Genomic DNA, 24660 nt, shown 5'->3' with positions numbered 1-24660 from the left:
TAAATAAAATCAGAGATGAAAAAGGAGATATTACAATGGAAATACAAAGGATCGTAATGTTATGAACAACTATAGGTCAACGAACTCAATAACCTAGAAAAACGAGATAAATTCCTAGCACATACAATCCAAGATAAAAGTCTCCCCCTCAAAGCAAAGCCCAGGACCTGACAGCTTCTCTGCTGAACTCTAAAAAACAATTAAAGAACTAGTACTAATTCTTGTCGATCTATTCCAAAAAATGGAAGAAGAAGGAATACTTCCAAACTCATTCAACAAAGCCAGCATCACTCTGATAGCAAAACCAGACAGACACAACAAAAGAAGAAAATTACAGACCAATATCCCTGAATAACATAGAGGCAAAAATCCTCAACAGAATATTTGTAAACCAAATTCAACAGTGCATCAAAAAGATCATTCACCAGTATTTGCAGAGGCTAAGGTGGGCAGATCGCTTGAGTTCACGACCAGCCTGGGCAACATGGTGAAACCCCGTCTCTACTAAAATTACAAAAATTAGGCGGGCGTGGTGGCACATGCCTGTGGTCCCAACTACTCAGCAGGCTGGGTTGGGAGGATCACTTCAGCCCAGGAGGTGGAAGTTGCAGTGAGCCATGATTCCACCACTGCACTCTAGCCTGGGCAACAGAGCAAGACTCTGTCTAAAAAAAAAAAGAAAAACAAGAAAAAAAAAAAAAAGATCATTCACCATGATGGAGTAGGATTCATCTCAGGGATGCAAAGATGATTTAACATAAGTAAATCAATAAACATGATACATCACATTAACAGAATGAAAGACAAAAAATATATGATAATTTCTATAGATGCAGAAAAAGGCATTTGACAAAATTCAATATGCCTTTTTAAAAAAATTTACAGTTCAGACGCAGTGGCTCACGTCTGTAATCCCAGCACTTTGGGAGATTGAGGCGGGCAAATCACTTGGGCCCAGGAGTTCAAGACCAGCCTGGGCAACATGGTGAAACCCCATCTCTACAAAATATACAAAAATTAGCCAGGCATGGTGGCACATGCCTGTAATCCCAGCTACTCGAGAGGCTGAGGCAGGAGAATCACTTGAACCCAGGAGACAGAGGTTGCAGTGAGCCAAGATCACACCACTACACTCCAGCCTGGGTGACACAGTAAGACTCTGTCTCCAAAAAAAGGAAAAAGATTAATAACAATAATAATAATTTTTTAAAATTAACAGGGCTGGGTGTGGTGGCCATGTCTGTAAATCAACATTTTGGGAGGCTGAGGTGGAAGGGTTGCTTGGGGTCAGGAGTTTGAGACCAGACTGGACAATAGAGTAAGACATTACCTCTGGAAAAACTTTAAAAATTAGCCGGGCATGGTGGTACATGGGAGGCTAAGGCAGAAGGATCACCTAAGTCGAGGAGTTGGAGGCTGCAGTGAACTATGATCAAACCACTATACTCCAGCCTGGCCAACAAGGCTATCCCTTCAGTCATTAAGCCTCTGTACATGGTAGGATTTTCACACTAACCCCAGGCTACTGCCTACCCACTGGCCCATTCAGTACCTCCACACTCCATCACTAGAGCAAAAGAGAACTTCTGGATCCCCAGCATGACACGCACATGTCATGAAGAACTAAGAGTTGCCGTATTTGGCCAATCTCCTTGGCCACTCACTGGAGAGGCCTCTCTGCTGTTAGCAACCTGCTTTCCACGATCACCCTCATCTATCTAACACACCTCCCAAACAGGAGAGGTCTCACCAACTACTTCTTCAATCTAGGTCTTCTTCCATTCCACAATTTTCCTTGGCCGAAAAACGCCCAAAATTGTTACAAATCTTACTACCTAGTAGTAAGGCATGGTGTTAATATGTCAACCGAAGCTAAAGCGATTTTTTAAATGGCTGAAACCAGGCTGAGAAGGCAAAGTACAACATAAGCCTGGAACGTTTTTGTCGGACTGGAACATTTTGTCATTCCAGAGAGTAAGAAAGTGTTCCAAAAAATTATGGAGGTAGATCAAATACAGGAGCCAGCTTACAGGGGCTCCCATGAGTCAAAGCAGTGACAATTTCAGCATCAAAAATGTAGAGGACTACGCGCTTGCAAACGAGATGTTCTGGATAAGTCCTGCTCTTGCAAACGACGCAGGGCGTTGGGGGCTTGTTTATGTGTAAACATCTTGAAAATCCAGAAAGTCAGGGAAAGGTCAGAAAAACAACAAGGTATCTTCTGACTTGGCAACATTCCACAAATGACTGTATAAAATAAAGCAGAGCGCGCCATTCGAGGCAGGCGCCATGTTTGTCTTGTCTTGTGTTGTCTTGTGTGTTCATTCCTTTGTTTAGGAAACACGCGAACCCCAACAAAAATAAATAAGAACAACAATAAATTGTAACCAATGGAACAAATAGGAACCCATTAGTCCATACTAACAATAAATAGATACCTAAATAAATAGAGGAGAAGGTAAGGCTCCTCCTTAGAAGAAAATAAAGACATAAATGTGGAGGGAACCATAAATAATGATTCAGGTGAGAACCAATCAAGAATAGATGTTAACTCTATGAAGGAAAAAAAATGATGAGGAATAGACATTTTCATGGTCTCAAAGTGCCTCCCCACAGACTGGCTCATTAGTTACAAGTGGAAAAATAGTAACTACCCACCCCCCAGGCTGTATCTTAACCAGGTGATTAAAACTTCACCAACCAGGAGCAGATGGACATTGTGTGCTTCCTGGTGTGATATCCTGAGGACGACACAATATCACACCTACACTACATAAATAATGTCTTACATAATACTCTCACTGGGGTTGAAAAATTCAAGTCTAATCATGAGGAAACATCAGACAAACCTAATTTTGGTTTTTTTATTCTATAAAATAACTGGCTTGCATTCTTCAAAAATATTAATATCATAAAAGATGAGAAAAGACTGAGGAACTACTCCAGATTAATAGAGACTAAAGAGACATGACAACTACATGTATTAACAATATATAATCCAGCCGGGCACGGTGGCTCACACCTGTAATCCTGGCACTTTGGGAGGTCGAGGAGTGAGGATCACCTGAGGTCAGGAGTTCGAGACTAGCCTGGCCATCATGGCAAAACCCTGTCTCTACTAAAAATACAAACAATAATTAGCTAGGCGTGGTGGCCCACACGCATAATCCCAGCTACTCAGGAGACAGAGGCAGGAGGATCGCCTGAACACGGAAGGTGGAGGGTGCAGTGAGCCGAGATCACATCACTGCATTCCAGCTTAGGAGACAGAGCAAGAATCAGTCTCAAAAAAAATAATAATTTTATATATATATACTGTGTATGTGTACACATACAGTGCACATGTGTATATATACATAGTGCATATGTATGTGCACATACATACACACACACACACAATATCCTACACTGGATCTTAGGCTAAAGTAAAAAAATGCAACAAAGGACATTATTGCAACATTGACAAAATTGGAAAAAATGAACTAGAGATCAAAAGTATTGTGTGAATGTTAAATATTTTGGATTAGACTAAATGTAGAATGGTTATATAAGAGAATATCCTTGTTCTTAGGAAATATACACTAAAATGGTAAAGAGACATTAGGTATACAGCCTACTCTCAAACAGTTGCGAAAAATAAATAATACTTATGTATGTGTGCTGTGTGTCGGGGGTGGGTGGTGTGTATAGAGCGGAAATAAATAAATGTGATAAAGCCAATAGAGCAAATGTTAAAATCCATTGTACTTAGATAAAAGGCACGTAAGAGTTCTCTGTACTATTCTTCCAACTTTTCTGTAATTTTTAAATTATTCCAAAATAAAGCTTTTTAAAAGCAGTTTGACCAATTTTAAAAGATGTTTTAATTTTTTTAATTTTAATTTTTTTTTTTTTTTTAGAGATGGGGTCCTGCTGTCACCCAGGCTGAAGTGCAGTTGTGTGATCATGGTTCACTGCAGCCTCAAACTCCTGGGCTCCAGTGATCCTCCTGCCTAAGCCTCCTAAGTAGCTGGGACTACAGGCACATGCCACTACTCCCAGCTATTTCTGTTTTTTTGTAGAGACAGGGTCTTGCCATGTTGCCCAGCCTGGTCTCAAAATCCTGGCCTCAACTGATTCCCCATCCTTGGCCTCCCAAAGTGCTGGGATTACAGGCGTGAGCCACCATGCCTGACCCCATATTTTTAAATAAGGCTGCATGTACCTGTCACCTTTAATTTCAACCATGTAAGCAAGGTAACAAAATAAACTTTCCAATGAAGAAGCTCTAAAAATTAATGTGATATAAAGCATAGATAAATACTTTATGAGAGGATTAAAACTTCAACTAAGCATAGCAATTATGCACTGGTGCTCTGCTTACTGTTCCACTTGGATTTCATTTTGGGCTCATCAAGGATCCCCTGAGTAAGATTAAAACACTTTATATCTTATCTATAAATAGATCATTACATTTGCATAGAAAGAAGTTTTATAAAAATGTAGAAAGACTACTTCTTAAGTTAACTAGGCTAAAAACTATGCAGGTACCAAATCTGGCTCCTAATCTCAGTGGCTTTTAAAAGCTAATTAGCAGGAAGCACAACTCAAATATAGAAAGTGAAGGACAATCAGTCCAATCTTGGGGAACAAAAACCTAAAGCAGGTGTTACTTGTGATGTATTATGCTCTGAATAAGTCTATTAAAAGCATGTAAGCATTCAACCAAAATATTTGATTTTAATTTTTCAATGATTCCAGATGTTCTTTACGTTGAAAAAAAACAAAAAGGAAGAATAAAAACCAAAGGTTAAATAGGCAACACTCTAGCACAAGCCACAAGGGGCCTCAGAAAAACATCCACACCACACTCGTACAAATCCACCTATCTAGTCCCCATACAGAAAGTGTCCTATGTAATTATGATAATCAGAGGCTTCTGATCTTGTGAGAGAAAAAAAAAAACAGAAAAGTGACAGGCAGCCCTTTTTGCAATTTAATGAGTGGAATACGCCTCTACAATAGCTGGAAGCACCTTTTATTATGTTGTTTTTTGTTGTCATTGTTTTTCGCTATACCTGCTAGATCAGAATTTTATTTTGTTTTTAAATTTTTAATAAAAGTAATATATACCATATGGTTAAAATGTCAAATAGGCTGGGCATAGTGGCTCATGACTGTAGTCCCAGCATTTTGGGAGGCCAAGACAGGCAGATCACTTGAGCCCAGGAGTTTGAGACCAGCCCAGGCAACAGAGTGAGGCTCTGTCTCTACAGAAAGCAGAAAAACTTAGCTGGGCATGCCAGCATGCGCCTGTAGTCCCAGCTACTGGAGAGGCTGATATGCGAGGATCGCTTAAGCTCGGGAGGTCAAGGCTACAGTGAGTCGTGATCACACTACTGCACTCCAGCCTGGGTGACAGAGCAAGGCAATCATAACTAACCATTTCATTTCAGGGAGTCTCTGGCAGTTATTCTCAATTTTTTTTTTTTTTTTTTTTTTTTTTTGTGAGAGAGTCTCACTTTGTCACCAAGGCTGGACTGCAGTGGGGCATTCTCGGCTCACTGAAACCTCTGCCTCCTGGGTTCAAGTGATTCTCCTGCCTCAGCCTCCTAAGTAGCTGGGATTACAGGCACGTGCTACCACACCCAGTTGATTTTTGTATTTTTAGTAGAGACTGGGTTTCACCATATTGGCCAGGCTAGTCTTGAACTCCCAACCTCACATGATCCACCTGCCTCGATCTCCCAAAGTGCTGGGATTACAGGCGTGAGCCACTGCGCCCGGCCTGATGAATCTTTTTCATTCCCTCATTTGGTAGGTATTTTAATGTTTTAGTTTATCTTTTTACATGTTTTAGGTTCTGGCAATACGAGAAACTATTAAACTAAGTTAACTGGTTCTACATCTTGGAGATAAACAGTACTTCAGCAGTTTGAGTCCAGAATATATTTAGAGTAAACCTGATTTATTATGTTATTATTTATTTTATGTTATATTTTAAAATTCAAAAAAATGCCTTGGTTCCTTATTTGCTAAGTATTCTGCTCATCTCAGAGAAGAAAGTCTTTTTGGACTAGCTCTGTAAATTACCACTCTAGGCTTGTTTCAGAACCATTTTTCTAAAAACATTATTTTATAAGGTCAGTTGCTTCTAGCTAGGAATATTACTCATTTTCTAATAGGCCTTGCTGGATTTCAAAAATACTTTCTAATGTGCTAAACTTGCCCCCCACCACCATAGCAGACAGACAACTGTCCCAACCATGCACTGGTGATCTAAAAGACTGTTATTATTAAGACTGACTGTTACTAGAGTATAAGAGAAGAGGCGGAACACATATGCCTCAATCCCTTCAGAGTTTTTTGAGGGGAGGGGGTACAACTCCTCCATGACTTAAGTTTGAAAGAGGTACACTCTGCCCCTCGGGGAAAGCCTGCAGGTGTACTTGTCCAGCATTCCCACGAGACTGAATGAGGTTTGTATTTGTTGCCAAATTCTGCGGCAGCCGATTGTTGCCGTACACCCAAGCCACTTTTCAAATGCTCCATCACTAATAAAGCTGAAATTGTAATTTTCAAAAGATAATAAAAAACTCTGTTGGGCCATTTAAATTCACCATACATAATACCTACCAAAAGTTATTAACAATTTATTTTTAATCTAATCCTATAACATGCTTACTAATAGTTAACATCTAAATAAATTAATTGGAACAGAATTCAAAATGTTCTAATTCTACATCAGAGTGTTTTCAGCTTTTACCTAAACTTTGAAGTCTGTAGTCCTATCCCTTACAGATAAGACATGCATTCAGTCTTCAACAGTTCTTACAGAAATTCAGAAGTGGGCCAGGCGCTATGGCTCATGCCTGTAATGCCAGCACTTTGGGAGGCCAAGGCAGGTGGATCACGAGGTCAGGAGATGGAGACCATCCTGGCTAACACAGTGAAACCCTGTCTCTACTAAAAATATAAAAAATTAGCCAGGCGTGGTGGCGGCACCTATAGTCCCAGCTACTCGGGAGGCTGAGGCAGGAGAATCGCTTGAACCCGGGAGGCAGAAGTTGCAGTGAGCCAAGATCACACCACTGCACTCCAGCCTGGTGACAGGGCAAGACTCCCTCTCAAAAAAAAAAAAAGAAATTCAGGAGTAATGAGGTTTGACTACTTGTTTTTAAGCTGACACTAAACAATTATTATATCAAATAAATTATACGTATAGAAATACAAAATATAAGGATTGAGTTTTTAATCTCTACTATATATAAAGGACTCTAACAATTACTGCAGAGGTCAGCAACTCCAAGGTTTATGGAAGGAAAAGGGGAGACAGGAGACAGAGGGCGTGGTATTGTCTGCGGGTCATTCTCCAGCTTTCTTTCCACTATCTCCCTTTCCCCTTTCCTCGCACTTTCCAAGAAGTTGCTGCTGTATGAGGAAATTCTGTCAAGTAGCAGGAAGGGGAAGGCTTTGAGCCTTTCAGCCAGGACTGGTAAGAACTAAGAAAATTGGTCCTATCTGTGCTATCAGATTAATGACGGTGTCGCCTCTGGTACTTCTGGCAAAGATGGTCAAATCCCCAACTAGAACTTCACGGTGATTTGTGGTGCATTAAAAAGTTTGTGCTTGATCGGGCTCAGTGGCTCACATCTGTAATCCCAGCACTTTGAGACGCTGAGGCGGATGGATCACCTGTGGCCGGGAGTTTGCGAACACCCTGACCAACATGACAAAACCCCGTCTCTATTAAACCCCCGTCTCTACTAAAATACAAAAAATTAGCCAGGCATGGTAGCAGGCGCCTGTAATCCCAGCTACTTGGGAGGCTGAGGGAGAACTGCTTGAATCCAGAAGGGGAGGTTGCACTGAGCCGAGATCCCGCCATTGCATTCCAGCCTGGGCGACACAGCCAGACTCTGTCTCCAAAAAAAAAAAAAAGTTTATACTTTTTGGCCCGCAACTGTGGCTCACACCTGTAATCCCAGCACTTTGGGAGGCTGAGGTAGGTGGATCATTTGAGGTCAGGAGTTCGAGACCAGCCTGGCCAACATGGTGAAACACCACCTCTACTAAAATTACAAAAAAATTAGCCAGGCGTGGTGGCGGGTGCCTGTAGTCCCAGCTACTCAGGAAACTGAGGCAGGAGGATCGCTTCAACCAGGAAGGCAGAGGTTGCACTGAGTCGAGATCACACCACTGTACTCCAGCCTGAGTGACAGAGCAAGACTCATCCATTGTACTGCCCAGAGTGAAGACCAGTGGCACGATCTCGGCTCATTGCAACCTCTACCTCCTAGGCTCAAGCAATCCTCCTACCTCAGCCTCCCGAGTAGCTGAGACTACAGGCATGCACCAGCACGCCAGGTTAATTTTCCATATTTTTGGTAGAGACAGAGTTTCACCATTAGCTCAGGCTGATCTCAAACTCCTGAGCTCAAGCAATTCGCCCACCCTGGCCACCAAAAGTGCTGGTATTACAGGCGTGAGCCACCACGCCCAGCCAAGTTTTTACTTTGTAGCAATAGCTAAAATAGATTTTATTCACACTCAAAACAAAGGTTATAAGCTATCTAGGTTTTGTTATTCTATGACAGGTAATACAGAAATATGGTTCAGAAAGATAATGGCAGTATATGATCCTAAAGCTATTTTTCTTTCATTTTACCAACAAATTGTAATATTCATTCTAATGAATATGGACATTTTATTTTATAATTACACATCAAAATATACAGTGTACCCTATACTTTAAAAATATCTCGGCAGTTCTAATGGAGTACTTCCTACGAACTCCTCTGAACATTGCAAATGTACCATCATCATCCCTGTTTTACAGTTAAGGAAACTGAGATGCGGAGGTTAAATTACTTGCCCAATGTCACAAAGTTAGTAAGTCTCAGATTCAGGATTTAAACTGGGCTCCACAGGCCATGTCTAATCCATGCCTCTCGGACTTTAATATGCATGCAAACCACCTGGAGATCTTGTTAAAATGTAGATTCTGATTAAGTTGGTCTAAGACTGGGCCTGAGATTTTACATTTCCAAAATCATTTAGTTACACTGATGCTGCTCGTCCACAGACTGTATTTTAAGTAACAAGACTGTAAACCACTTTATTCTGCTACCCAACTAAGCATCAAGAAAGGGGTGATATTTAACTCAGATCCTAACAACCTAAGCAAAGAGGCAATTATATCTGCAATTCAAATACTGAACCAAGGGGCTGCTTTCAACCCACATGAAGACTTTCAATTTACAATAAAATTCAAGACCCACCTAAAAAGAACTTGATTTGTTCAATGTCCTTATTTTTCTAGTCTAAGGACAAAAGCCTATTTCTTCCTATCCCCATACAAATACACAGAAGAAAACAACTTTTTCTTTTTTGCAGACAAGCTTTTCAAGTTGGCATTTGACTAAAAATTACATGTAAAAACAAATACATCAAGTAAGACACAACACTCTTGACTATTCAATTATCAAATACGCCACAAAAACCTGTAAAAGACAGCTTGTCTCTGGAACACACTAGCTCAGCAACTTTTTAAAGGAGGGATTACAGAAAGAAATTGTTCCAACTAGTCATGCTTCTCTATTGAAAACAACATGATTCAGATCTTACATTTAAAGACACCTCTGATGGGAATTGAAACCAATTTTCTTCTTTGAATCTAGACCAAAATTAAAATATGTCTAATTCCTATTAAACTTAAACCTCATTTCTCTTTCTCAAATTCAAGCCATTTCTAAAAATTTTCTTGCACACTCCCTTTTAAGGACTATTCAGAGTTTTCTTTGGGTATGTATTCTATTTTCCCACCTTATATGATACTTAGATGAATATAGAATATAGACGAATATACTTAGATCAGTAAGGAATTGGTTAGGTTTTAAAATTAACATTTAGTCTTATTGATACCTAATTACTGTAATAGCTTTCTCCAACAGGTACCATGATGTTAGAAAAAAACACACATACATACTAAAATCATCTCTTAACACGACTATATTCTAACGCTATTTTTGAAAACCTAGAGAAACTACCTGAAGACAAGTTTAGAAGGGAAACATCATTCATGGCACACCTACCCGAAAGTAGGCGCAGGCTATGCAGTTAGGCAGACCTGGGTTTACATTCACCTTTAGTGACTGTGTGACCTATGGGGAGATTTATCTAAACTTACTATGTCATAGTCCTTTGTTTCACATGTAGTAAACTCAATTACATAGTTACAGTGATAGATGTTATAGAACCATTTTTATAAAGGGGAAAATTAAAGCTCACGGAATGTATGCAACTTATTGAAGATCACCTAGTAACTGGAAAAATCAGAATGTGAGTCCAGCTCTATGAGACTCCAATGCCCAGGACTTCTCCTGGGAGCCACATGCGGCCTGTGGAGTTACTGACGGCTTAACTGAGGTAACAAGTATTTCCCACACTCTCAGAATGAATCTGTAACTTAAAGAAGCCTATAACTCTACCACAGCACAAAAGCCACCTGCATCTACACTGCTGGTACTAAGACAACCAACTATTAATATCAACCAGCTAGGAAGTAAACACAAAAGTCAGTCTCAGCTAACCCAAGAAATACTAATACACATGTAGATAAGGACAAAGATGACTGAGAAAATTTGCTTCTAAGGTCCTCCCAGTTTTCATATTAACAAACATCTGCTGAAGACCTACTGAGAACATATGTGGCTACGTACCCAGTTATATTTTACCAAACATTATGACACGATCAAGACTAAAGACCAGAACAATTTTACAAAATTAATTAACCTAACCTAAACCACAATAAGGGTTTCTACAACTGATGCTTTAAATGATAGGAGATTTCACTGCATCTTTGGACAGTCACCTAAAAGTAGAAGTAAATACTAAGGATACTCTGTGTAACAGAGTCAGGAGGTGAGAAAGTACTGGTCTATGCATACGTAAGTGCTCATATATGCACACCTGTCCTCTGTCCTGGAGCTGGTATAAGATCATGGTTCATACTCCACGAATGAGGGCTGGAAGACCTGGTTCCAGATCCAGCTCTGTCACTCACAGTTGTGTGACCTGGGTCAAGTAACCTCTTTAAGCCTCAGTCATCCTAATTGTCAAATGAGTATAAAAATAGCACTTAATTTACGAGGTTGTTCATTTAATACACTTTTGTTGAGATTACATCTTACCACTGGCATCGTGCTAGGCATTGTGGATTAGGTGTTAAAATGCACGTGATGTGCTTGGCATGTGTCAAAAAGAGGGTTTTGTTTTGTTTTGTTTTTTGAGACAGGGTCTCGCTCTGCCACCCAGGCTGGAGTGCAGTGGCGCAATCTCAGCTCATTGCAACCTCTGCCTCCCAGACTCAAGTGATCCTCCCACCTCAGCCTCCCAAGTAGCTAGAACTACAGGTGTGTGCCACCACACTGCTAGTTTTTAAAATTTTTGTAAAGCCAAGGTCTCAATATATTGCCCAGGCTGGTCGTGAACTCGTGGGCTCAAGCAATCCTCCCACCTCAGCCTCCCAAAGTGCTAGGATTACAGGCTTGAGTCATAGCACCCAGCCCAGAGCAGGGATTTTTGTCTGTTCTGGTTCTCTGCTGTATCTTCCGTAGCAACAACAGTGGCTGGCATGTGAAGTTTCACATTAAATATCACAACAAATATTGAAAAAATGGTTTAGCGTCAGGTGGGTCAGAAACTACTTCCCTTGACCCTTGTTTGGATTCAGCCTGTGTATTTTTAGGTATACACAGAAGTATACCTAAAAAAAAGTTCAAGGATCTTTTTTTAATTTCTTTTTAGTTTTTATAGCAGTTTCATAGAGCTATAATTTGCAAACAATAAAAGTAACCCACTTAAAGTGTACAATGCAACGATTTTACATTCACAGAGTTGTGTCTGCCTTTTTTGTAAAGACAGGGTCTCACCATGTTGACCATGCTGGCCTCAAGTGATCCTCCTGCCTTGGCCTCCCAAAGTGTTGGGATTACAGGAGTGAGCCATCACACCCAGGCTCTTTCATTTTAAAAGGAGAAGTCGGGCTCCTGAGAATCCATGCATGAGTTTCTGTCACACGTATTTAAAGTACTTTTAATTGAACATTTTCTATAACAAAACACTGAAACATACAAAGAAGTAAAGCATAATGCACTCTCATGTACTCATCAACCAATTTCCATAATTATCAACACTTTTTTTACTATATTAAAATGTTTCAAATACCTTAGAAGGTGAGACTAACAAACACCTCTCTATTCAGACACATCTAGTTCCTATTCCAAGAGAAAGGGAAGAGATATAACTACATTATCTGATAGAACTGTGGCTCCTACATCCACTCCCTTACAAGATGTCACTACACAGCAAAAATAATTTTTACCAGCAGTGAGTATCCATAGAAAACATCAATCCCCCATTCCCTTCCACTATGCTATTTTGGGTCCTTCTGACAAAATGAAAGTAAATCTCAATGCAATTATCCAAGTTACCTTTTTTCAAAAGATCTTTTTTTTTTTTTTTTTTTTTTGAGACAGAGTCTTGCTCTGTCGCCCAGGCTGAATGGAGTACAGTGGTGCAATCTCAGCTCACTGCAATCTCAGCCTCCCAAGTTCAAGTGATTCTCCTGCCTCAGCCTCTCAGGTAGCTGGGATTGCAGGTATACGCCACCCTGCCCAGCTAATTTTTTGTATGTTTAGTAGAGACAGAGTTCCACAATATTGGCCAGGCTGATCTCAAACTCCTGGCCTCAAGTGATCCGTCCACCTTGGCCTCCCAAAGTGCTGAAATTACAGCCACTGTGCCCGGCCAAAAGATCACTTTAGATCTCAAGTTTTAAAATAACTAACAGAGAAAGAGCAATACACATAGATTACAAATGTAATTAACCTGTTCCAAATACCTTCAAAATGCCATCTTCCTTTTGCAGATCTGTAACGGTTAATTTTACACGTAAGCATGACTGGACCACAAGATGCCCAGATATGTAGTTAAATATTATTTTTTGGCGTGTCTATGAGGGTTTTACTGGAAAAAAACAGCATTTGAATTGGTGAACTGAGGAAAGCAGATTGCCCTTTTAAATGTTAGCAGATATCATCCAACCTGTGAGGGCCCAATTAGAACAAAAGAATGGAGAAAGGGTGAATTCTCTCTCTCTCTCTGATTACCTGAGCTGAGACATCAGTCTTCTCTTGCTCTTGGACTGAGACTGAAACCATCGATCCTCCTGGTTCTCAGGCCATTGGAATCTACTTTCCTGGGTCTCTAACTTGCAGAGAACAGATCACAGGGCTTCTCAGGCTCCATGTAGATACACATAATCATACATGATCATATATATAATTATATACATAAACTAATATATATGAGTATATATGAGATCATATACGATTATGTGTATATATCTGATACATCTACATAGAAGATATATATATAGAGAGAGAGATTGATCGATCAATCGATCAATACTCTACTGGTTTCTCTGGAGAACCTTAATACAGAAGTTCAAAAAAAATTCCATAACTTCTGGCTGGGTGTAATGGCTCACATTTGTAATCCCAGCACTTTTGGGAGGCCGAGGCAGGAGGATCACTTGAGTCCGGGAGTTCAAGACCAGCCTGAGCAACATAATGAGACCCTTTCTCTACTAAAAATAAACAAAAGTAGCCAGGAAGGTGCTGTACATCTGTAGTCCCAGCTACTTGGAAGGCTAAGGTAGGAGGATCATTTGAGCCCAGGAGGTCGAGGCTGCAGTGAGCCATGATCATGCCACTGTACACCAGCCTGGGTGACAGAGCAAGACCCTGTCTCAAAAGAAAAAAAAAAATTCCGTAACTTCTAACATCAAAGTGATCCTCAGTTTGCCATGAGAGGTAAAATGGTGGGTCAGCCCGAGGCATATAATCTTCATACTAACGGTTATCACCTAAGGGCAACATGCAGAAAGCCACAGCAGTGCTCCTTAGTGATAGGATCCTCAATGTTGCAGATGGTGGGTATTTCTTACCCCACCCCTTGCCCCGCATAAATTGATTTATCATGTGTCTGTATCTATCACTTACATAAGCATCATGTGGTACAAAGTGGTATTACCCCAGATTTCTTTTTTCCACAGTTACAATGGTTGACAAAAGCCACTCTGTCCCCCTTCCTGGCCTACGTCAAGGCCAAGTTCAAACCCTCTCCCTAACTGCAGATTAGAAGTCATGGTGGGCTCTCGACAGCTCTCACTCAGAGGTGCCAGTACACATCCCTGCACATACAGAGGGATAAGCAGCTATACAATCTCAGTAAAGTGCTTTCTTCCAAAGAAGGGCCAGCCCCTGAACTAACTGACATATAATTTTGGCCAATAAAATTAAGGTAACAAGTTCCATAAGTTTTATAAACATAAGACACAATGAAAAACACAAAATGATCCAGTTTCAGATACAGGGAAATCAAGGCCATATACTTCTCAGTAGGGGAAACATCCAGCAAGATCCTGGGAAAACCAGCAGTCAGGGATAGAAAGGGGAACAGTGCTCCACAGACAAGGGCAGACCAAGGAGCCTCTGATTCCCCAGAGTCTATAGTTATACGCAGATCTCTCAAGGGGATGAAACTAGTTAACCCAAATGTCAGGTTTCTTCTGACTTAGACCGTATGTCCTTACAGCACCAGGTTGAGCTCACTGCCCCTCTCTTGAACCTAAACAAAGCCCAGCTGCAGACTTAGAAAGGATTTACTGTTCACAACAACAAAACTAATTTTCTACTGCACCCAATCTTCTCTAAAAATGTTCCTTAAGTGACCAAGTTAAAGGTAATCAAAGGATGATTTCCCCCTTGATGATATGTATATTTCAATTGATGTGCCTGAACATTAAACTAAGAGTTAAGCTGTTGATAAGTCCTTGAAATCAGGCATTCTCATAAAACATTCACATCAATTCAAGCAAAACATTAAAGAGCATTACATAATGAGTCATACTAAAATGGCAATGAAAAGAACAACCATTAAGACACCCAGCGTATCAGTTTATCTCCAGTTATCATTTATAGCACGAAAACATGCTTGAGACTAACATCAAAACATTTACCTCAGCCCCCAGAAGTATCCTGTTCTTCCCCTTAAGTACACAACATTTACCAAAAGCACTGTTTTATGCAAATACAAAAGGCTTCTCTAAAAATGAAACTAAAAAAAAACTTATTTGGAAGAACATCCACTAACCTATCTCTATTGCTGATGTAAAGGCTTAAAGGACTATTTCAGGGAAAGGGAAGGCTGTGTAATTGTGTGCTAACGTTCTCTGATACAACTGTGGCTCTCACATCAGCCTTCTTACAAGAGAAGAGCTATGAACAATTAAGATGGCATAGCACGAAAAAAAAATGACCAGCAAAGAACATTCACATTCCCTCTCCTCTCTCATCCTCTCTGCTTTTTGGGACCTTTCCGATAAAAGGAAAGCAAATCTAAATACAATCCAAGTCATTTTGTGGTTAATTCCAAATAATTTTCCATATTTTAATAAATCCACCATTACATTTTCAGTTTTAACAGATGCCACTCCCAACAACTCCTTCGATGTGAAACATAAAAACACACAACTGCAACCAAAAATCTAAATTATTGTCTTCTTTACCCATTACCAGCGAGTGTTATCGATAAAATCTTGTCTGTACATTTTTCCAATTTCCAAGATAAATATGATCTTATTATGAACGTACAGCATCACAGAATGTATAATTACTGTTGACATCTGACAAGTTTCCAACAGGAATGAAAAGCCTAATTAATAATAAAGATCTAGCCAGATGCGGCGGCTCACGCTTATAGTCCCAACACTTTGGGAGGCTGATGCAAGAGGATCACTTGAGGCCAGGTGTTCAAGCCCAGCCTAGACAATACAGTGAGACCCCCATCTCTACAAAACAAATTTGTATATAACTAGGTGTGGTGGCTCGTGCCTGTAGTCCCAGCTACTTGGGCTGAGGTGGGAAGATTGCTTGAGCCCAGGAGTCCAAGGCTGAGTGAGCTAGGATCACACCACTGCACTCCAGCCTGGGCAACAGAGCAAGACTCTGTCCCAAAATAATAATAATAATAAAGTCATTTGCTCTTCACTAAAATCCTATGAGACAGATAGGAATTATAACCCTCATTTTGTAGATAAAGAAAATGAAAATCAAAGAGATTACGTGATTTGCCCAAGGTCACAAATCTAGCAAATGGAAGCAGCGCTCAAACCGAAGACTTACTTCTCCAAGTACAGTCCTATTTTTCAGTATACCATGTAGATAAACAGATGAATAATACTAATTAAAAAGTGATCTTCAAAAAAAGTAATCTCACCACCCCCCAAAAAAACTAATTCACTCATCTAACTCATTCTCATTGATGATCAAAGCAATGGTATAGTTCTCTAAAATACATTTAAAGAAAGGAGATAAGACTTAGAGGAGCATAACACTGTACAAAAAGGTAGGCCCATGGACATATAAGGAAAGCAAAAGATCCACTGGTCTCCAAGACAACAAAATAAATAAAATTACCCACCTATACTAATAGAAAATACAGTCTAGAACTATACTGAAGAATTTTGTTTAAATAAAAACAGTCAGAATGGGTAGATATTGATGGTACAAGACACAATACTTGCATCCAAGAGCTTCCAGAGGAGGTTAAAAAAAGTATTTAACAATTATTGGTTCAAATAGTTAAAATATGATTGGGCACGGTAGCTCACGCCTGTAATCCCAGCACGCTGGGAGGCCAAGGCAGGTGGATCACTTGAAGCCAGGAGTTTGAAACCAGCCTGGCCAATATAGCAAAATCCCATCTCTACTTAAAATACAAAAATTAGCCAGGCGTGGTGGTGCGCACCTGTAATCCCAGCTACTCGTCCCAGCTAGTCAGGAAGCTAAGGCATGAGAATCACTTGAACCCAGGAGGCAGTGGTTGCAGTGAGCCGAGATCGCACCACTGCACTCCAGCCTGGGCAACAGAGCAAGACTCTGTCTGGGAAGAAAAAAAACAAAAAAAGTTAAAATACAAGGTGATAAATGTGATAAAAGATACAATGCTCTGAATACATGAAAGAGTGAGCACCACCCTAAACAACCAGGAGATAATCAAAGAATCTGTTCATCTAGAGAAAGAAAATGGAAAAAAGAAAAAAACAGAAGTCTCAAAATACAAGAAAAATAGCTACAAGTGACGTCACCCTACTGCAGAAAACCGGGCCCAGTGTCTAACTCAGGCTCCACTTACCTCTTTTTTTTTTTTTTAAGACAGAGTTTTGCTCTTGTTGCCCAGGCCAGAGTGCAATGGCGCGATCTCGGCTCACCACAACCTCTGCCTCCCGGGTTCAGTGATTCTCCTGCCTCAGCCTCCTGAATAGCTGGGATTACAGGCATGCACCACCACACCGGGCTAATTTTGTATTTATAGTAGAGACGGGGTTTCTCCACGTTTGTCAGGCTGGTCTCAAACTCTTGACTTCAGGTGATCTGCATGCCTTGGCCTCCCAAAGTACTGGGATTACAGGTGTGAGCCACCATGCCCAGCCCTCTCTTTTAGCATTTCCTGTGCATAGTGGCCACATGAATCATTTGACCTCGTAATAAATCGATCTTCCACAAGTGCCTCATTCATTAAATCTGCTCATTACAAGTTGGGCTCCAAACTACAATTAAATCCATGTATTTGATCTGTGACTGACAAATTATTATATTAAAGGTAGTTATTACATATGTAATTTCATGTAAAAGAAGTCCGGGCATTTTAAAATAGACTTCTAGAATCATCTGCCAGCTTGACTTGTATATCTTGACTGAAACTAACAGAAGAAGATATTACTATAGATCTCTGATATAGAAAGGTCAAGTTCAAGAAATTCAGTTAAAAAGCAAAAACAGAAGAAAGTGAAGGGTGCTCAGAAAAAGTCCAAGCTAAGCACAGACAAAAATAACAGAGATTTAGGCTGGGCATGGTGGCTCATGCCTGTAATCCCACTTTGGGAGGCCAAGGCAGGCAGATCACCTGAGGTCAGGAGTTCAAGACCAGCCTGGACAACCTGGTGAAACCCCATCTCCACTAAAAATACAAAATTAGCCGGGCATGGTGGCGCACACCTGTAGTCTCAGGTACTCGGGAGACTGAGGCAGGAGAATCGCTTGAACCCAGGAGGCAGAGGTTACAGTGCGCTGAGATCGCACCACTGCACTGCAGCTTGAGTGACACAGTGAGACTCCGTCTCAAAAGAAAAAAAAAATACAGATTTTAAGCAGGCTGTTACTTACAACGGCTGCAAATATTCATATAAAACTACTATTGATTTAGCCCTAGTGTTCTCAAACTGTAGTGCCAACAAGACCAATAAAGTAGACAGAAGACAGATTGCAAAAGGAATGCATCTCTGTCCTGCAGGTAAACAGGCATCAAAATTTTACGAGTGCCAGCATCACCCAGGGAGCTTGGCAAGAATGTACATTCTGTGCCTTAAAATACTAGATATTCTCAGGAGAGGCACTGGGAGCCAGATTTTTAATACGTCCCCTCTCCTCCACCTCCCACTCCCCAGTAATTCTGAGGGAGGTGAATGGTAGATCACACTTTAAGAAGCAATGCAGGCCGGGCGCGGCGGCTCACACCTGTCATCCCAGCACTTTGGGAGGCAGAGGCGGGCAGATCACGAAGTCAGGAGATCGAGACCATCCTGGCTAACACAGTGAAACCCCGTCTCTACTAAAAATACAGAAAATTAGCCGGGTGTGGTGGCAGCACCTGTGGTCCCAGCTACTGGGGAGCCTGAGGAGAATGGTGAGAACCTGGGAGGCAGAGGCGGAGGTTGCAGTGAGCCAAGATTACACCACTGCACTCCAGCCTGGGTGACAGGGCAAGACTCCATCTCAAAAAATAATAATAAAAGAAAAAGAAGCAATGCAATATTTCAGGTACTATCCTAGTACTCTTGTGTGTGTTGTCTCATTTACTCCTCATGAAGATCACATGAGGTAGATATTTCCCTGTTTTATGAATGAGAAAACAGAAGCCCAGGGTTTAAGAGGCAGAAGGTTAAACAACTAAGGAGAAAGAAAAAGGACAGAAAGGAAATTTGCTCCATTGGACAGCGATTTCAAAGTATTGTAAATAAAGAAGCTGACATTCTAAAAAATCATTAAAAACAAAAGTATCAATAGATCAGAGAGTTTCAATATCTTGTGTCATTCAGAGAGATGTGGAAGGCCAATATTGAAAGTTATAAATAACTGTCCAAATATTTAAAATGCAACTCATCTCTGTTTGTAGTAGGCTGTACATAAGCCAAGGTAGAGGCCAAAAGTACACTGTATGAAGATATTTATGCTTAAAATTTGCATTATTTGAGCTTTAAGTCTTTTTTTTTTTTTTTTTTTGAGACAGTCTGGCTGTGTCACCCAGTGGAGTGACAAAATCACAGCTCACAGCAGCCTCAACCCCCGAGGCTCAAGTGATCCTCCTGCCTCAGCCTCCCAACTACCTGGGACTAGAAGCATGCACCACTGCACCTTGCTAATTTTTTCCTTTTTTTCTTTTTTGTTTTTGTCAGGACAGGATCTTGCTGTGTTGCCTGAGCTGGTCTGGAGCTTCTGGACTCAAGTGATCTTCTCACCTTGGCCTCCCAAACTGCTGGGAGGAAAGGCGCGAGCCACTGTGCCTGACTTAATTCATTTTCATAGGTGAATTAAAAATTCACCTATAAATATTCACATTTCTGATGACTATACAGAATTATAGATTTGATACTAATAATTCAGCCGGTGATCCTAATCTTACTAGCTTCCCTAATCAGTAGTACCAATTGACTAAGAGTGGTAACAATAATGAAGAGAAGGAGACAGTTTCAAAAAATATTCAAAAAAGTCTCAGATGTTATCTGCAGACAGAGTGCTCTGATAATCCTGCAAATTTCAGTTATTGAGACATTTACTGAACATCCTTGTGTACTTAGCAATGAACTAGGCTCTTGGGATACACAGAAAAATAAGACAAGGTCTCTGTCCTCAAGAAGGCGAAGACCACAGGGCAAATAACTAATAAAACCTAATAATAACCAAATTAAGACTTCAATTATAATAATACCTAAATTCCACCAATCAATCACTGAGGACTGGAGGCAATGGCTCACACCTGTAATCCCAGCACTTTGGGAGGCCAAGGGGAGAGGACTGCTTGAGCCCAGGAGATCAGCCTGGGCAACACAGTGAGACTCTGTTTCTACAAATAATTAAAAAATTAGCCAGGTATAGTGGCAGGCACCTGTGGTCCCAGCTATTCCGGAGGCTGAGGTGGGAGGATTGTTTGAGTCTGGGAAGTGAAGGCTGCAGTGAGTCATGATCATGCCACTGCACCCCAGCCTCAACAGAGTGAGACCCTGTCTCCAATTAAATAAATAAATGGCTTTTTAAAAAGATCAATCAATGAAAACTAAGTAGAGCAAGGAAAGAACACGTATTCAGTATAAGGACCTAACATACACAAAATACTTCCACATGTTTTATGTCTTTTAATTCTGAGAATAATCTGAAGAGGCAGGGTTCGAGATTAAGAAAACAAAGTTCAGAGCTGTTAAGTAGTTTGCCCCAACTCACATAACTCATAAAGAGGATAAGACAAGGGAAAGCGCCAAAGTGAGAGGAAGTATGACTGGTTCACAAGGCACTGAGACCAGTCAGACTAAAACACAGGATACACTGGGAAATAAAGCTGGCCAGAGTTGGGTCAGATTAGAAAGGACCACTAGTTATACTTGATGAAATAAGAATCTGTCAGCGGGGCATGGTGGCTCATGCCTGTAATCCCAGCCCTTTGGGATGCCGAGGCAGGCGTATTACCTAAGATCAGGAGTTCAAGACCAGCCTGGCCAACATGGCAAAACTCCGTCTCTACTAAAAATACAAAAAAAATTAGCGGGGCATGGTGGCAGGCGTCGGTAATCCCAGCTACCGGGGAGGCTGAGACAGGAGAATTGCTTGAACCCGGGAGGTGGAGGTTGCAGTCAGTCGAGATAGCACCATTGCACTCCAGCCTGGGCAACAAGAGCGAAACTTTGTCTCAAAAAACAAATAAAAATAAAAATAAGAATCAGTCATTAAAGGCACATTTAAGGAAGACTACTAATATGGCAACACTTCATAGAACAGATTGCAGTAGGGAGGATCTGTAAATAGATACAATCAACTAAGACACAGCTCTAGAGAGGAGCTGCCGCTGACATGCAGGAACTAACCGATACTATCAGGTAGGCAGGTGCTGCTCCAAGCTGGCCAGGCCCTCACAGGGAGGCAGTGGTGTCCTTCTGTTGAACATAAACAATTTCACAGAACATGGACCTCAGACAAGGCCACTCTGAGACCGTAATGGATCAAAACAAAAACAAGACCACTCTGCAATCGTGTCTGAACGCAACTCTGGTCAACTACAGATGTGCTCCTTGGCTGGAGGGCAGGAACCACAACTGCAGCCTATTCTAGGATGGTGGCAGCAGGAATAGGAGAAAGAAAGCAATATAAGTGACATTTCCAAGTAAGAATAAAAAGAACTGTTAATAGGCAATTCAAGAGAAAAAGTTGAGACTCGTACATCGCTTGAGAGAGTGGGTAGCATCCAACTGATATATTATAAATTTAAATTTTATCTATAATATTTTAAATCCATATTTTTATTTAATCTAGTTAAATTAGTCCATGTTTCTTAGATTGGATAAAAGATGATGACGGAAAAATATTTAGTAGGTAATTAGAGATTAAAAAATAATGGCCGGGCGCGGTGGCTCACACCTGTAATCCCAGCACTTTGGGAGGCTGAGGTGGGTGGATCACGAGGTCAGCAGATTGAGACCATCCTGACTAACACGGTGAAACCCCGTCTCCACTGAAAATACGGAAAAAAAAAAAAAAAAATAGCCGGACGCGGTGGTGGCGCCTGTAGTCCCAGCTACTCAGAAGGCTGAGACAGGAGAATGGAGTGAACCTGGGAGGCGGAGCTTGCAAAGTGAGCTGAGATCACGCCACCGCACTCCAGCCTGGGCGACAAAGCGAGCCTCTGTCTCAAAAGAATAATAATAATAATAATAATAATAATAATAATGCCTGCGTCCCACCTCCAAAGGCTCTGATTCGATGAGTATTGAGTGTAGCCCAGGCATCAGGATTTTTCAAAGCTCCCCAGGTGATTCCAGTGTGCAGCCAAGATAAGAACCGGTATCTTGGAGAATGCCGATGGCTCCTGACTAGGAGGAAAAAGGACAAACAATGGATAGGGTAGAAAGGGACCCAAGAAAGTACTGGGGCAAAAAGGTAAATAGAAAAAAATGGCTGAAAGACTAGACAGACGATTCCCAGACACAGCAAGAGTCATTTAAATGATGAAAGAGTCACTATGTAACAAAAGATAGAAACCAGACAAGAAGGCTAACGTAGGTTTAGATGACTAGGAAACATGACCAACAAGTAAGGACAATACTCTGCATTAGCAAAATCTTCAGCTAGGAGACTTTCAATCTATGATCCTCTGAGGATGCCTGGATAACAGCTACATGTGCTACTACAAACAGATGTAACTGTACAGCCTGTTTCTAAATACAGGGGGGATTCCTCCAGCCCTCTTCCTTCCTAGTGTTCCCACACTGCCACCTCGTGGGTCAGCATTGCAAGGAGCCGGTTTGAAGTGGAAGGGAGTTCTAACTGGCCCTGCAAATTCACAAGGCAGGTACGTAGTAGAGCCTCAATTCAAGGGTTTAATCCTAATGTTTTCCTCTGTTTAATTACAGTGGAAGACAGCCTTAAGGTACGTTGTTTCTTTTGTAGGTGATAAGAATTTTCTAAAGTTGATTATGGTGATGTTAGTATGTACTTAATGCCACTGAATGGTACACTTAAATAAATAAAAGGGTAAAGTTAATGTTACTTTATATCACTTTAAATAGGTGAATGGTATGGCATATCAGTTATATCTCAATAAAGCTGTTACAAAAAAAGTAGGAGGTGGCCAGGCACGTTGGCCTGTAGTCCCAGCTACTGCGGGGGAGGAGAGGGGGGCTGAGGCAGGAGGATCACTTGAGGCCAGGAGTTTGAGGCCAGCCTGGGCAACATAGTGAGACCTTGTCTCTTTGAAAAAACAAATAAAAAGAAATGGAGTAGGAGGCAGCTGTAGCAAATACATAAATGGTTTCCTAAAACTGCAGAAAACTTTAAAAGGATGTCAGAAATCACTCAATACCTTCATTTCAAAAAGGTAAAAACTGAGACTCAGATTAAATCGCTTACCCTACTTACCCAGGTAGTAAAAACTAGGCCAAAAAGGGGCACTATTAACCCATTTATGGAGGTCTTCCACCTCCCAGTCCTGAGAAGCTTTTCTCTTAAGCTTGATCCTCGGCAATGCTATCTTTTGCTGCCTAACTTATTACCGGGAGATCACCCTCACACCAATGACTTCACATAGCAGTAGTATCACCACTATTCCAACAGTTCTAGCTCAAAACCCAGCACTCGCCCTTCGCTTACGCCCTGCCCTTTAATCGGTCAACAAAGTGGGTCAACTCCTCACCATGTTTGGTTCCAGGCCCTCTACCACTCCCCTAGCTCAGGCCCTCATCACTTCCCACTGAGAATAATGCACATTTTCTCCTAACTGGAGTCCTCATCTCCAGTCTTTCCACTTCTCTCCCTCATCACACAATTCACCCAAATCAAGATTCCCACACAAATCTTCCATGTGCACTTCACACCGCAGCCCAAAAATCTTTATGGGCTCCTCAACAGTCGTACCTAGAAAATAAAGTTCAAAATCTCTTAGCCTCATCAAGGCCTTCTGTGTTACAGACTCTATCCCAACCTATAATCTATAATCTATACAAACGGCACGTCGCTGCAGTCATAATGGTCTACTATACAATGTCTGTGCATTTCCCAACTGGTTATTCCTCCAGAGTTGTTATCTATACCACTTATTTGACTGTATCATGACATTTTTTTTTTTTCCCTTTCTCAAAGGTTCTCACCTCCGGCTATGCATTACCATTACCTGTGAAGCTTTACACAATTACAGGATCCTTAAGGATGTTGCTCAGACATCTGGATATTTTTTAAATCCCACAGGCAAATTTGTAAAATACCAATGATTCATACATTTTAAGTAAGTCTTTTTGTAAGATGCTTAAGTTTTCACCACCAAAACCGAACATCCAATATTAGAGTCAAAAACTCAAAAATTAAACTGCCCAGAGAAACGCTTACCTCATATCCAAGGTTTCTAGATCACTGGTACCACATAAATCTTTCCAATTAACTCTACTTTCTAACAAGAGGTAAACACAGCAGCTAAAAAAAGCTAACAAGGATGAAATTTTTATACACTCAAATTCATTTGTGAGAAACATCAACCACAACCATGCCAATTAAATATTCGACAGAATTCCTGTTTGTCCTACCTATGACAATTATTTACGTGGAAACAGAACATGCTAATGTCAATGTCCAGTTTAAAATTGAACATGCAGAATTATTTATAGATATTATAAGCAGTTGGACTAATCCCAGCTGTGGCAACTTCACCTTAGCCCTCGAATATAAAGACACAGAGAAGCAGGGAGTCAGTGAAGATGGAAAAGAAAGATGGCAGCTGTCAACCCAGACTGCTCCACAG

At 40.9% G+C, this 24660-nt stretch overlaps 1 protein-coding gene across 5 annotated transcripts in view; it reads right to left on the bottom strand.

Moving 5' to 3' along the window:
* The window catches only part of SMYD3 (SET and MYND domain containing 3), a 765785-nt gene that overhangs the window by 729005 nt on the left and 12120 nt on the right, over positions 1-24660 (bottom strand). The gene's annotated exons all lie outside the window — the stretch shown is intronic.

Source organism: Macaca fascicularis, chromosome 1, assembly GCF_037993035.2.
Source record: "Macaca fascicularis isolate 582-1 chromosome 1, T2T-MFA8v1.1".
NCBI lineage: Eukaryota > Metazoa > Chordata > Mammalia > Primates > Cercopithecidae > Macaca > Macaca fascicularis.
This window is presented reverse-complemented; position numbering and strand designations above follow the sequence as displayed.